The sequence below is a fragment of the Spermophilus citellus genome, assembly GCF_964194105.1.
Source record: "Spermophilus citellus genome assembly, contig: SCAFFOLD_453, whole genome shotgun sequence".
Taxonomy (NCBI): Eukaryota; Metazoa; Chordata; class Mammalia; order Rodentia; family Sciuridae; genus Spermophilus; species Spermophilus citellus.
This window is the reverse complement of record NW_027672811.1, coordinates 115,703-129,848: the sequence shown is the minus strand read 5'-3', so window position 1 is coordinate 129,848 and position 14,146 is coordinate 115,703. Positions and strand designations below refer to the sequence as shown.

The 14,146-nt window shown below is 34.1% G+C and overlaps 1 pseudogene across 1 annotated transcript; it reads left to right on the top strand.

Annotated features, from left to right (window-relative positions):
- The first annotated feature begins 451 nt into the window (after positions 1 to 451).
- Positions 452 to 13,721, top strand: LOC308640583 (3'-5' exoribonuclease 1-like; annotated as a pseudogene). Its single transcript has 7 exons — positions 452 to 483; positions 546 to 682; positions 879 to 985; positions 2,105 to 2,188; positions 3,671 to 3,779; positions 5,753 to 5,867; positions 13,278 to 13,721. The product of its transcript is annotated as a 3'-5' exoribonuclease 1-like (transcript).
- The last annotated feature ends 425 nt before the right edge of the window (positions 13,722 to 14,146 follow it).

The following is a 14,146-nucleotide window of genomic DNA, read 5'->3' as shown; positions in this document are numbered from 1 at the left end:
GATAATGTTCTGTGGATTATAGTTTACTCTTAGGATGGTATTGCTAAATTAGTTATACAGATAGTCAACTTTATGTTCTAGGCTCATAATGCTTTTATATCACATGGAGTTTTTAGTTGTCTAAACTATAAATGCCAAAAGAAAGGGGGAGATAGTAGAGTATGTTCAATTTACTTAAATTTTTATCTTTCAAACGTATATGGCCAATAGAATGATTCAATATTAGTTTTTAGTTTTCATATCATGTCATCTTAATAGATAAGGTAGTATGGCTGAGTTAGTGGTATAGGCTGACAAAATTTATAATTTAAAATACCAAATATATATTAGAGAAATGCTCTTCTATACCATTAAAATGAACTGTTACTTGTGAAGGAAAATGTTGATGTTGTTTTATGCATTTTGCTGATTTAGCTTTGAGTCTTACTTTGCAATTTAGCTAAAGTATGCCATGACTGTCAGTGTTCAACCTATTGCCAGCAGGTAAGAGTTCAGAATTTTGACTGTAAAATTCACCTAAGTAAGTTTTTTATTCTTTTACTTAGAGGTGTAAAGGATGTATTAAAGAAGAGACTGAAAAACTATTATAAGAAGCAGAAGCTAATGTTGAAAGAGAGCAGTTGTGCTGATAGTTACTATGACTACATTTGTATTATTGACTTTGAAGCCACTTGTGAAGAGGGTAATCCACCTGAGTTCATACATGAAATAATTGAATTTCCTGTTGTTTTATTTTTTTTATTTTATTTTATTTTTTGAGAGAGTGAGAGAGAGGGGGACAGAGAGAGAGAGAGAGAGAGAGAGAGAATTTTTAATATTTATTTATTTTTTCTTAGTTCTCGGTGGACACAATATCTTTGTTGATATGTGGTGCTGAGGATCGAACCCGGGCCGCACGCATGCCAGGCGAGTGCGCTACCGCTTGAGCCACATCTCCAGCCCCGAATTTCCTGTTGTTTTATTGAATACTCATACCTTGCAAATAGTAAGTGAATTGTTATATCTTCATTTTATTTTTAGCAGCAACTATTTTGGTGTTCACTACTAAGTTGGAGGGTCTCATTGCCATTTTAGCTAGAATAGAATTTTAAAGTGAGCTTTTTGCTCTTATATTAGCTTAACAGAAAAAAAAACTATAATCAAACAATAGTGGAAATAGCTTCTCCCCCTTTCCAGTAGCTAACATTATAATAGTGTTTTTTTTGTTTGCTTGTATCTCAGTATACATCAAAACCACTTGGGGAGGAAAAAACAAACAAACAAACAAAAAAACCAAAATCAAACTAATGTTTGGGGCTGGGTTTGTAGCTCAGTTAGTAGAGCATTTACCTTGCATGTTTTGAGGCTCTGGGGTTCTATCCTCAGCACAACATCAAAACAAATAAATAAAATAAAGGTATTCTGTCTACAACTAAAACCAAACAAACAAAAAAACCCAACAGATGTTTGGTTCTATTCCCAGAGGTGCTAGTTTAGTTTTTCTGTCATAGGGCCCCTGACATCAGCATATTTTTTTTAAAAAAAGCATCACAGGTGGTTTTAACTAATCTTTATAAATGACAATTTGTAGAAATAACTGGCCATCTTTTTGATGGAAAGTTTATTGAGGAAATAGCTCTTATAACCTTGGTTTCTAAGCAACATAATATGTCTGCTTTAGATAATTATTATTAGTACATTCATAGTTCAAGAAATCATCGAATAAATTCCCCAGAATAGTACTTTTATATAATCTGAGTGAGTATATATCAGAACATCTTATCTATCTGAAAATCACTTTTGTAATAACTCTATTGCCACCAACACACTGGCAGTAAGTATAAAAAGGCTTTGCATGAAAATGAATGGCTTTTTCTGTTGAGAGCTCTTCCATAATCCCAGTGATTTGGGAGTTCGAGGCAATAAGTTCACGGCCAGCTTGGGCAATTTGGCAAGGCCTTGTCTTAAAAAAAGGCTAGGTGTGTAGCTCAGTAGTCGAGTGGCTCTGGGTTCAATCCCCAGTACCACAAATAAACAATTATCTGATAATTCTGGTGACTGAATTTGTTGTGTAGGGTCTGTCATATATTGGGTCATATTTTTAACTTGTTATCCTTTTCTTTAGGAAGATACGTTTCAGCAATATGTAAGACCAGAGATTAACACTCAGCTTTCTGATTTCTGCATCAGTCTTACTGGAATTACTCAGGTTATAATTTTGTGTTACTTTTTCTAAAGCTTGAAAGACGTTTTTTAATTTGTGATTTATTTTATAGATGTTTTTAAAAAGTCATTGTTATGAACAATTTCTGGCAAGTCTTTTTTCTTAACTGTGTTGTGACCACTGGCTTATTCTGCCTATCCTCCTGACTTCCAGACTGTAAGGATACTGAAGATACAGACTAACTAGACTGTGAATGTTTTCCTTGCTTGGTAAAGATCTTTCATATTATAATAAAAAGACTTAGAACTTGGCATGAGGGCTTGGCCCTAGCTACACAGAATGCTGAGGTGTGATGATCAGTTGGGCTCAGGAGTTCTCATTTGGTCTGGGCAAGATAGTGAGACCTGCATCTCAGAAACAAAAAGCACATTTTACTTTTCTTTTATGGAGTTGTAATTGTGCATCTAAAGATTTCCTGTGTAAAATGAAGCATTAGCAAAGTAAGTATTATTGTGCTGTACTTGAAGATAAGGTTTAGAATGTATGTGTGTACAACTTGACTGTATATGTATCTTAATCTGTCTTTTAGTGTGATCTTTTTTTGTTGTTATAGTATTCTAATAAGTAGGCCCTTCTTCGTTCATCCATTTATCTACTCCACACATATTTGATTATCTACTGAAATATATGTTATAGAACTAGGGAATCAGTCTAGTCAGTCTCTGTCTTCATCTTTCTTATGATCTATAAGTCAGACAAAATAATCCACGTAATTAGGAAGAGTGACAAATCAGTGTTTTATTAGGGTATTGTGGGCATCTATAAAAAGGATTCTTGTATGTGTAGAGGGCTATCCTAGGAAAAGCTTCCTCATGTTGGTAATCTTTGAGTCATGATAGTAAGTAAACAGGAAGGAGGGTTGAGCATTTCACTTGTGAAACAGCAGATACATATAGTTCAGGATGGCTCAAATGTGCATGGGCTAGTGAAAAAATGGTCTAGGTAGCCAGGGGCAAATCAGACCATGAAAGCTCTTGTGTGTCCTTTTATCCCAAAGCCTTGAAGAGTGTCTGGAAGATATTGAGAGTGATAGAGTAGGTCAGATTTACATTTTAGTAAGTCCAGTTTGGCAGCAGTGTGTATATAGTGTGGTGTGTAAAGGTGTGAGACTTGAGTTGGGAAGACCATTTCATAGGCTATGGCTTTGAGCAGATAAGAGATTGTCCTTTTTTCTACTCTGAGAATCAGTAAGCTACTAGGTTAAGGCCTCTAGAAAGAGAACCATTGGGGATGGTCTTAGGTCTTAATTTTGGGAGAATTATATACCTCAGTTGAAAGTAATATCTACTACTTGGCTATAAGCAATTTTTAATTATTTAGATGGTAGATCTATCTAACTGAAGGAAACTATGAAGAATTTAAAACAAGCCATCCTCTTATTGATAATTTTCTTGTATATGTCGGGGTGTTTTGTAGGACTATAAGTAGTTGTCTTAATTTTTAAATATTTTACTTGTATATCCTCAGGATCAGGTTGACAGAGCTGATACTTTTCCTCAGGTACTGAAAAAGTAATTGACTGGATGAAATTGAAGGAATTAGGAACAAAGTATAAATATTGCATATTAACAGATGGGTAAGTATTTAGGGAATTCACCTTTTTAAAATTATTTTTTAGGATTAAAAATTACCTTATTTAACTTAGGATGCCACTCTAGGGCCTTTAATAAATAAAAATATTTATTAAAATATTTCAATAAATAAATATTTGCTAAAGGCTCTAGAGTCATCCCATAGGAGATAGTATTTTCCCTTTTTTATTTTTACTCCTACTTAAATTTTGAATCCTAGAGATCAAAGAGGAGGGAAAGCAATGATAACATTTTAATCCAAGACTAGAGGTCTAGAAAGATAAATATTAATATGTGAAACTAAATGTCTTTCCTAAAACTGATTTTAAACACATTTGCCTTCTTGCAGAAGTTCAGCTTGGCATTCAAGGTTTCTCATCCCACTGTATCCATTTAGCCTAATCCACCTGCCATTATTCATTTTTAGTCAGGCTACCCATGAATTTACATGGTATATCCTTTCTTTGTGTACTTCATGTTTTCCTGTCTGCTGAGAATCTCTTTCTCATTATTTCTTTGTCATTATTCAAAGCCTTAACGTAGTCTTTTTACCCAGATTTTACATTTCACGTTGTTTAAGTCTTATACTCTATATGATGTATTTCATTCTGACTACATATTCTTATATCTAATGTTTATTCATGTAGGACTTATTTTTGCAAGGAAATTAAAAATCATTTTAGGGTAAGGATTTTTATTAACCAATAGTCTTCCACAATGCTTAAATGCTGAACCCAAAGTATATGCCCAACAAGCATTTGTTAAGTGAAAGGCTAAATGGGAAGATCAGAAAGATTAAAACCAGGATTACAGGCATTGTGCAAGAGCAACTCCTCTGCCATAATGCCAATAAGGTTGAAGAAGAAAATCCCAAATAATTTCTGTTTTAAATTGTAGATGGTTTGTATTCTAATGCTGAGATTTGCCAACCTGAAGGATTTGGGAATCTCTCATATAAGAGCATTGAATTTAATCACATCATAGTTGAGTTTAGAAGTTTGGGAAGATGTTGGTGGACCTTTGTGGAAATCTGTCACTGATTTTAAACATGAATAAGCAATATTCCTGCTAATGCTGACAGGTGCTTCTATCATACCACAGTATATGCAGTTCTGTAAACACCTCAAATTCTGGGACAAATCATTGGAAAACCTGTGCGAAACAAAAACAGTAATTGATACTTTCAGAAATATTTGGAAAGCCAGGAAAGCAACTTCTCAGGCTCATTGGAGGTTGCTTCAGGATATTAAATGTACGCAGAAAAGGCGTAGAAAAAGGCACTTGAGTTTAATTTTCCTAAAATACATTTGAAAACTTTCCTGTTGTGCCAGGGTAGCTGCTGAGTTGAAGCCTTTTTTATTTCCTGCTGAATGTTATAATTTCTATTGCTATTCTGATTCCCCTTGTCTAAGAAAAACCATGTATGAACCAACACAATTTCTATATTGCATACTCAGTATCGACTACCTTAACTAAAACATGTTGATTGGTGTTACAGAAAGATATAGGTTGCAAAACAGACATTTTAACCCTATTATATATAATCATTCTATGTATTTGTTTTTGTTTTTTGTTGTATTTTAAAACTTATCTAAGAACTTACTAATATGGCATACCTGGCATTACACAGTTATCTTAATAATTACAAAATAAAAGAGAGAAGAAAAAAAAAACTTAGCAAGACAGAAGACTGTCCAGTCATCAGCACCATAAAAACAATCAAGATGAGCCTAACCAAATTTAGTTTGTGGAAAAAAAAACTAATATGCCAACTTTCATCCCACCTTTAAAGTTAATTTTTGAAGTAAGGTGTTGTAAAAATTAATTCTTAATTTTGTAAGCTTGATGTTTTGTGTGAATATGGGAAAGTTGATATGTGTAGTTTAAAAAAACAAATAAAATGACTTAAAATACTCATTTGTGAGAATAGTATAGCCCTTACTTTATCCTCTTTTTCCCTATGTTTCTGATTTATAAGTTCATGGGATATGAGTAAGTTTTTGAACATGCAGTGCCAACTGAGCCGACTCAAATATCCTCATTTTGCTAAAAAGTGGATCAATATTCGAAAGTCATATGGAAACTTTTACAAGGTAAGATTTTTATATCACTGATTGTATTATTCTTTTAAAAATGTTTTTATTAGTGCACTATAGTAATACATAACAGTGGGATTCATTTGGACATAATCATATGAACTCAGAATATAAATTGCTCAATTTCAGTCCCTGGTGCTTCCTCTTTACCTCCCCTCCTCCCTTTGCCCTGATTATCCTATTCTTAATGAAAAGTTTTATGTTTTGCATGTACACTAATGTGTGATTTTCTAAGTGTTTTTTTTTTGTTTTGTTTTGTTTGCTTTATTCAGTTTTATCAGAAATTTCTACTGTGTATGGTGGTAACCACATATGGTTGATGGTATGTAGTTTATACCAGAGTTGTTTTTGTTTTTTCCCATTTTTTAAACTAAAAATGAGTTTTTACCCTACATCTCTTGAGGGTGGAGGGTAGAAATGGATAATTAGAGAGTAATTTTTTTTTTTACTTTTCATAAATTTAAAAAATTTGGAAGGTGCTGAGTATGGTAGCACATACCTTTAATCCCAGAGGCTCATCACTGAAGCAAGAGGATTATAGATTCAAACTATTAAAAAATAGTCAGCCTCAGCAACTTAGTGAGGCCCTAAGCAACTTAGGGAGACCCTGTCTCAAAATAAAATGTAAAAAGGGCTGGTGGTGTGGCTCACTGTTTAAGCACCCCTGAGTTCATCTCTGGTACCAAACAAACAAAAATCTTAAGGCTAACATTGTATATTTTTGTGAAATAACCAACTCTGTTAATTAGCTTTTTGTCAGACAAAATATCTGACAAGAACAACTTAGAGGACGAATGACTAACATTGGTTCACAGTTTCAGAGAGTCAGTCCATGGTCTGCTGGCTCCAAGGAAGAAACATGGCAGGGGAATGCTTCTCGGCTCATAGTGGCCTGGAAATAGCAAGAGAGCGAGAAAGATGGAAAGACAGGAAGGGGAAAGGGACAAAAAATTATCCCCAAGACCATGTCCTTGGTGGCTTGCTTCCTCCAGCCACATTTCCTCCCCACAGTTATCAGTCAGTAGTTTATTCAAATTATTAATTGATTAAATGGATTAATCTACTGATGCGGTTACAACCTTCACAATACTACCATTGCCTAAAAATCCCTCCTCTGAACCTTGTTCGTTGGGGACCATGCTTTTTATACATATGCTTTTGGGGGGACATTCTAGATCCAAACCATAACACTGGCTTAAACTAAAGTGAGATTTGATTTTTCTAAAAGTAGACTGAAACGGTGTGAGTTAAAATAAAGTCTAAGACAAATTTGTACAAGATTTTGGGGAAAACTCAACTACTTTCTCTGCATGGCATATCATTTATATGATATGGGCTTAGCATTTATAAAATTATATGAATGTGATATTTCTTTCATAGGCCTATATGTTCATAAAAATGATATTTTGAAGTCAAAGTGAAGAATAAAATATATCTCTTTCCTGTTAATCCTGTTCTTGTGTGTGTGTGTGTGTGTGTGTGTGTGTGTGTGTGTTTTTGTGTGTGTGTGTGTGTGTGTTTGCTTCTTCCTCTACAAATATTCATTTCTGGGAAGAATTTAAGCTCACATGATTTCTATTTTCCATAGAAATTTAATAGTGCTTGTCATTTTTGTGCATGCTCCCTAGAAACAGAAAAGGCTTGTTTACACTTATAGAAATCCCAAAAATGCAATGAAGTGTTCACTGCATTCCTGTGAACTCTTACAGAAAGAGGGGGCAAGGCAAGTATTAGGTCTCTAGTGTAAGATCAGATTGTACCTACAGAGCTCTTTCTCATTGGCTGAGCAGAAGAGTTAGAGAAAGGATTCTCTCACCTAGTTTCCTAGTTGAAGGGAGGAAAAACAATTTTCTCCTAGAGTTTTCCCAGAATGCTTTCAGTAAGACTTGATACTTTGTAATCACTTTCCTCACCATGAAGCCCAAGCAAAATTGTGAATATTTTAAGTTTCCTTTTGTGACGTTTTATTTCTAAAGACTCCGTTTCTTTTTACTTCATTGATTTGTTACTTGAAATGGATCATTTTCTCCGTGGTATTATCAGGACTTGTTTAGCTGGTTGTGATAAAAAGTCAGTAGGCTGAGTCTTGCAGCTCATCTTTAAACCACTCTACAAAATCTCCTGCTTGTTTTCCTGCCATTCACCATTCAGCAACACCTTGTTGGGAGCTTTCCATCTAAGCCAGAGGAAGCAGGAGGATTATGTGTTCTCTATCCATGTTTTCACTTTTTTTTTTTTAAACCAACATCCTGAAATGAATTTGCCTTTGATTAAGTTAACTGTTTTTCTTGCACTATCCAGGACTTTTTATCTCTGAGATTTTTTGTTTATGTGTGATAAAATATGTGTAACATAATATTTACCGTCTTAGTCATTTTTAAGTTTACAGTACATTGGCATTAAGTACATAGTTGTACAGCCATCATCACATCCATCTCCAGAACTTTTTCATCTTGTATAACTGAAACTCTGTTCCTGTTGAACTTTCCTCGATTTCTAGACCTGGTAGCCATCATCCTATTTACTGTCTTCATGAGTTTAACTTCTTTGTGTACCTCTTATAAGTGAAATCATACAGTATTTATTCTTTTGTGATTTTACTTGGCATGATATCTTCAAAGTTTTTTCACATTGTAGCTTGTACCAGAATTTCTTCTTTTCTGAAGCTGAATAATATTCATTGTATAATAATTTCCTTACTATCTGAATAATGTTCCATTATATGTATAGATCACACATTCTAAAAATTCATTCATCCCTTGCTAGATACTTTTTGGCTATTGTGAATAATGCTGCTATGAAGATGGATAGTCAAATATCTGTTCAAGTTACTCCTTTCAATTTGGGATATGCAGAGAATTGGGGGTGGTGGTCATATGCCAATTCTATGTTTAATTTATATTTTGAGGAATCTCCATACTATTTTCTCCAGTGGATTTACCATTTTTTCTCCTAGTAATTCACATACCAGTAATTCACAAATTTCAATTTTTCCACATCCCTGCCAATGCTTGTTATTTTTTGCTTTCTTTTTGTAATGGTCCTTCTGTTACATATGAAATGGTATCTCATTATGGGTTTGATTTGCTTTTACCCAGTTTTTAGTAATATTGAACATCTTTTCATGTGCTTATTGGCTGTTTGTGTTTTATCCTCAAAGAAATGTATAAACATGTATAGCAAGTTCTCTGCCCCTGTCCCCTTTGCTTTTAACCATCCATAAGAATTTTTTTTTAAATTTTGTTTTTAAAAAATTCAAATTCATTATCTAGAAAAGATTAACAGTTTTATTTATTATTTTTATAAAGCTAAACTGCTAAAACATTGAAATATTTTTGACTTGCATTGATGTTTTATGTTCCCACATTTATATTAATGATTCACACACAAAGGAAAATGGAGAAATTGCTAATACCTGATTTCTGTCACCTACTTTTCCACTTAAAATCATATACTTAGTTATCTTTTGACCCATGGGAAAAAATAACTAATGTTTTGAACTACCAATAACAGAAGAGAAAAATAATTTTGAGAGTGAAATGTTTTTCATCATAGTAGATCCATGTAGGTAATATGCTTAGCTGGATGTCTTTTCACATAATTGTTAAACATTTGGAATGAATTACACAGGTTTATGTCTTCATAAAGGCAAACCATGTAGACTTCATTTGTTTCAGTCTCTTTGGGGTTCTTTGAGACTTCATATGAATCTTGGGATGGAATTTTTTATTTCTGCAAAAAAAAAAAAGTTGCTGAGGCTGGCTTTGAACTAGTGATCCTCCTACCTCAGCCTCCCGAGCCACTGGGATTATAGGCATGCATTACCACACCAAGCTGTCATTGGGATTTTTATAGGCATAGCATAGAATCTGGAAATCCCCATGGACGATTATTTATTTATTTATTTATTGGGGGACATGGTCTTGTAAGTTCCTGAGGAAGATCTTGAACTTGGGATCCTCCTGACTCAGCCTCCAGAGCTGCTGAGATTACAGACATGCACTACCATATTGGTATGTTGATATCTTAATATTAAAAATAAGTCTTACAGTCCATGAATATGGGGTGTCTTTCCATTTATTGGTGCTTTTTTTCCAGCAATATTTTGTAGTTTCACTGCATAATTCTTTTGTCTTGATTTATTCCTAAGTACTTCATCCTCCTTAATGTTATTTTATTTTTTGTTATTGCTGTTATTATTCAGTGTTTTATTCATGTTACAGAAATCTTTTAGGAGAAAAATGTCATGCAAATGGGCTAAAAAGTCTAAAGGAAATTAATCCACTTTATTCCATTTAAAATCTTAAAAAATATGGAAATTACTGTTACAAATAATCCAAACTCTTCAAAAAGCCGCTTTTAGACTCTCTTCCATCCTCCTCACACTACAGTTGTTTCAATCCAGGCCAGGACTCTTTCTGTACCTACATATTCCATTTAAATCACATTTCTGAGTCTACTTGGGGGAAAAAACAAACAAACTACTGTTTGAAGGCATTTTCAGAAGTCTCTTACTGAAGCTGTTGGTGCATGGGCAGAGCAATCTGAGGAGGGACATTAATGAATCTTTCACTTAGGAGAAAGCCCACAGGCTTGGTGGTGTCATTTAAAAGCTTGTCCATCTGTTCAAACACACTCTTTTCACAGTTCTTCTCACAGAAGCTTAGAACCAACTCTTTAATTTGTTCAGCACACTGGGTATCCTTTCTTTCAGTTAAATTTAAAAGGCTTATAAAACCAAAAATTTCATTTTTATCTGCATCATCATCATCATCATCATCATCATCATCATCACTGTCTTCTGAAACATTTGTTTGCTGCCGTCCTTGATGTTATTTTAAATGGGATTTTTTTTTAAATTTTCATTTTGCGTTTTTATTGTTAGTGTATAGAAATTCAACAGATTTTTGTGTGTTGATTTTGATCCTGCTTCTTTGTGGCTTTTTGTTTTGTTTTTGGTTACTGGGGATTGAATCCAGGGGCACTCAAACAATGAGCCACATCCCCAGTCCTTTTTTGTATTTTATTTGGAGATGGGTCTTGCTGAGTTGCTTAGGGCCTCACTAAATTGCTGAGGCTGGCTTTGAACTCACTGTCCTCCTGCCTCACCATCTCGAGCTGCTGGGATTACAGGTTTGTGCCACTGCATCCAGCCGCTGTTTTTTTATATTATAGTTCCATTAGGTTTTTTTTTTTTTTGTGTGTGTGTGTGTGTGTGTAATCTTTATGATTTTCTACACATATCCTGTTACCCACAAATAGATAATTTTATTTCTCCCCTTTTGGATAGCTTTTGTTGTTTTTTCGTGTGTGTGTGTGTGTGTGTGTGGGGAGAGAGAGAGAGAGAGAGAGAGAGAGAGAGAGAGAGAGAGAGAGATGAGAGATACATACATACTTACTGCCACTGAGTTACCTCTCATCCATTTTATTTTTTGTGACAGGATACCAATCTCACACATGAGCTTTAAATTTGTAATCCCCTACCTCAACCACCTGAGTTGCTAGGATTTCAGGTGTGTGCCATTGCACCTGGCCCTTTAATTCTTTTTCTTACCTAATTGTTCTGGGTAGAATTTCTAATACTCTGTTGAAAAAAGAGAGTGTAGTAGATATCTTGTCTTGTTCCTAATCTTATAAGAAAAGGTTTCAGTCTTTGACTACTGAGTATGATGTTAGCTATGGGTTCTTCACATAGTCTTTATTTTCAGGTATTTTTCTTCTGTTAATTTGTTGAGTGTTTTAATCATGAAAGGTTAATTTTGTCAAATGCTTTTTCCTTCATCACTTCTTATGGTCATGTGATTTTTTTTTCACCTTTATTCTGTTAATGTGGTAAAACATTGATTTTGCATGCTGAACCTTTTTGAATCCCAGGAACAAATCCTACTTAGTCATTGTGATGATCCTTTTTTTTTTTGGTGGTGTTGGGGCTTGAACCCAGGGCCTTATATATGAGAGGCAAACAGTCTACCAACTGAGCTATATCCCCAGCCCATGGTAATCCTTTTATTATGTTGCTGAATTTTGTTTGCTTTTATTTTGTTGAGGATTTTCTTTTTTTCTTGGGTACCAGGGATTGAACTCATGTGCCCTTGACCACTGAGCCACATCCCCAGTTGTATTTTGTATTTTATTTAGAAACAGGGTTTCACTGAGTTGCTTAGTGCCTCGCTTTTGCTGAGGCAGGTTTTGAACTAGCAATCCTCCTGCCTCAGCCTTCGAGCCACTGCAATTACCAGTGTGTGCCACTGTGCCTGGCTTGTTGAGGACTTTGTATTGTGATATTCAGAAGGGATATCGATAATTTTCTTCTGCTGCCATCTGGTTTTGGTATCAAAGTGGTGTGGGCCTTACAGAGTATGTTAGAAACTGTTCACTCCTCTTCATTTTTTTGGGAGTAGTTTGAGAAAGATTGGTGTTGATTCTTTAAATGGTAGAATTTATCAATGAAGTTATATGGTCCAGGGCTTTTCTTTTATTAGGAAGTTCTCAATTAACTGATTCAATCTCCTGTCTAAGAATAGATTAGTCAAAGTTTCTATTTCTTTATGATTCACTTTGGTATTTTGTATTTCCAGGAATCTGTCCTTTCCACCTAAGTTATTCATTGTATTGCAAAGGTTATTTTTAGAACCATATTTTCTAAGTGATATTTAGAGGAGGCATAGAGTGCATTGTAGTTGTATACCTTACATTATCATTGTTCTTTTGTATATCATTTTTGCTTTGTGATTCTACCAGTAACCCTTTGAATAAACAATACAGCTGTTAGTCCTATTTTATAGATGAATCTGAAGCTCCGTGATACTCAGGTGACATAGCTATACAAACCATAGAACTTTAAACTTAAACAAATCTTCTTGATGGGAATATGCAGAAAATATAAAAGTTGTTCTCATAAGTGAAGGAGCTTTTTAGAATTTGGGAAATGTGAGATTTGGGGGTTTATCACAATGGAGCAGTTTTTAAAAATAGGTTGAAAAATACCACGACATCATTTTTCATTCTTGAGCTTCCTTATTTTTAGTTATTTAAAAATGGTAAATATTTTTATTACTATCTAAAATATTTGTAGAAAAATATCACAAAAATATTAGGTTAAAAATGTGAATCTTCAACTTAGGTGTTCAGAACAGTACATTTCCTTTAATAAATGATTTGTTTAAGTATAGTACTGCAAAGGTTTTCAGTGTCTGAGGATTCTAGCCATATTTTCAGTTAAAATTCTAAGATCATTTGTTAAAGCTCTGAAAATTTGAGTTATTTATTTGCTCATTGATCAAGTTATTTATTTGCTCATTGATCCTTTGCCCAACATAATTTTATTACTACTATTTTCAGCTTCTTATTTTTCTGTGGCTTTATATTACAGTTTATAATACTAAAGAATTATTGTTTATATTTCAGGTTCCTAGAAGCCAAACCAAACTGGCAATAATGCTTGAAAAATTAGGAATGGATTATGATGGACGACCTCATAGTGGTCTTAATGACTCTAAGAACATCGCACGAATAGCAGTGCGAATGCTTCAAGATGGATGTGAACTCCGAATCAATGAGAAAATGCATTCAGGACAACTAATGAGTGTGTCCTCTTCCTTACCAATAGAGGGCACTCCAGCTCCACAAATGCCACATTTTAGAAAGTAATAGCATTTTGTCTGGGGAACATTCTAACTGGAGTTGCTACAAAAGAGGTAGCAGATGGATGCTCATTGACTTCAGTGCAAACTTCAAGCACCTTAAACATGAAAAATCTTTGTTACAATTATATGTATATATATTATGTATGTGAACAGATTTTGTGGGAGGGCATATTGAATTCTTTCTCACCAGCACTTTTGATATGAGCAGTATTTGTTACACAGTAATGTCCTGCTTATAACTAAATTTTTAAAATTGTCCAAGATTTTAAGGTGTCCAAGATGTACTCTTTTTGATTTTAAAATGCAAAATTTTATTGACTCTTCCCTTAAATGTCATATTTTATTGATGTTGAGATATAGAATGTATTTCTGAATTAACATCATTTCATTAAATCATTCTTAAAATGCCAAAAAAAAATTTGAAAGGTAGGCCTATGTTAACCTTTGGGTTTTATAAATATAGACCTCTTGACTTTTGAAGTTTATATATGAAGTTCAACTACAGTCCTCTCTCAGTACTCTTGGGTTTAGTTCCAGGACCCGGTGTGGATACCTCAAGTCACTTACATAAAACGGCATAGTATTTACATATAACCTACATAGTCCTCCCATATGTTTTAAATCATCTCT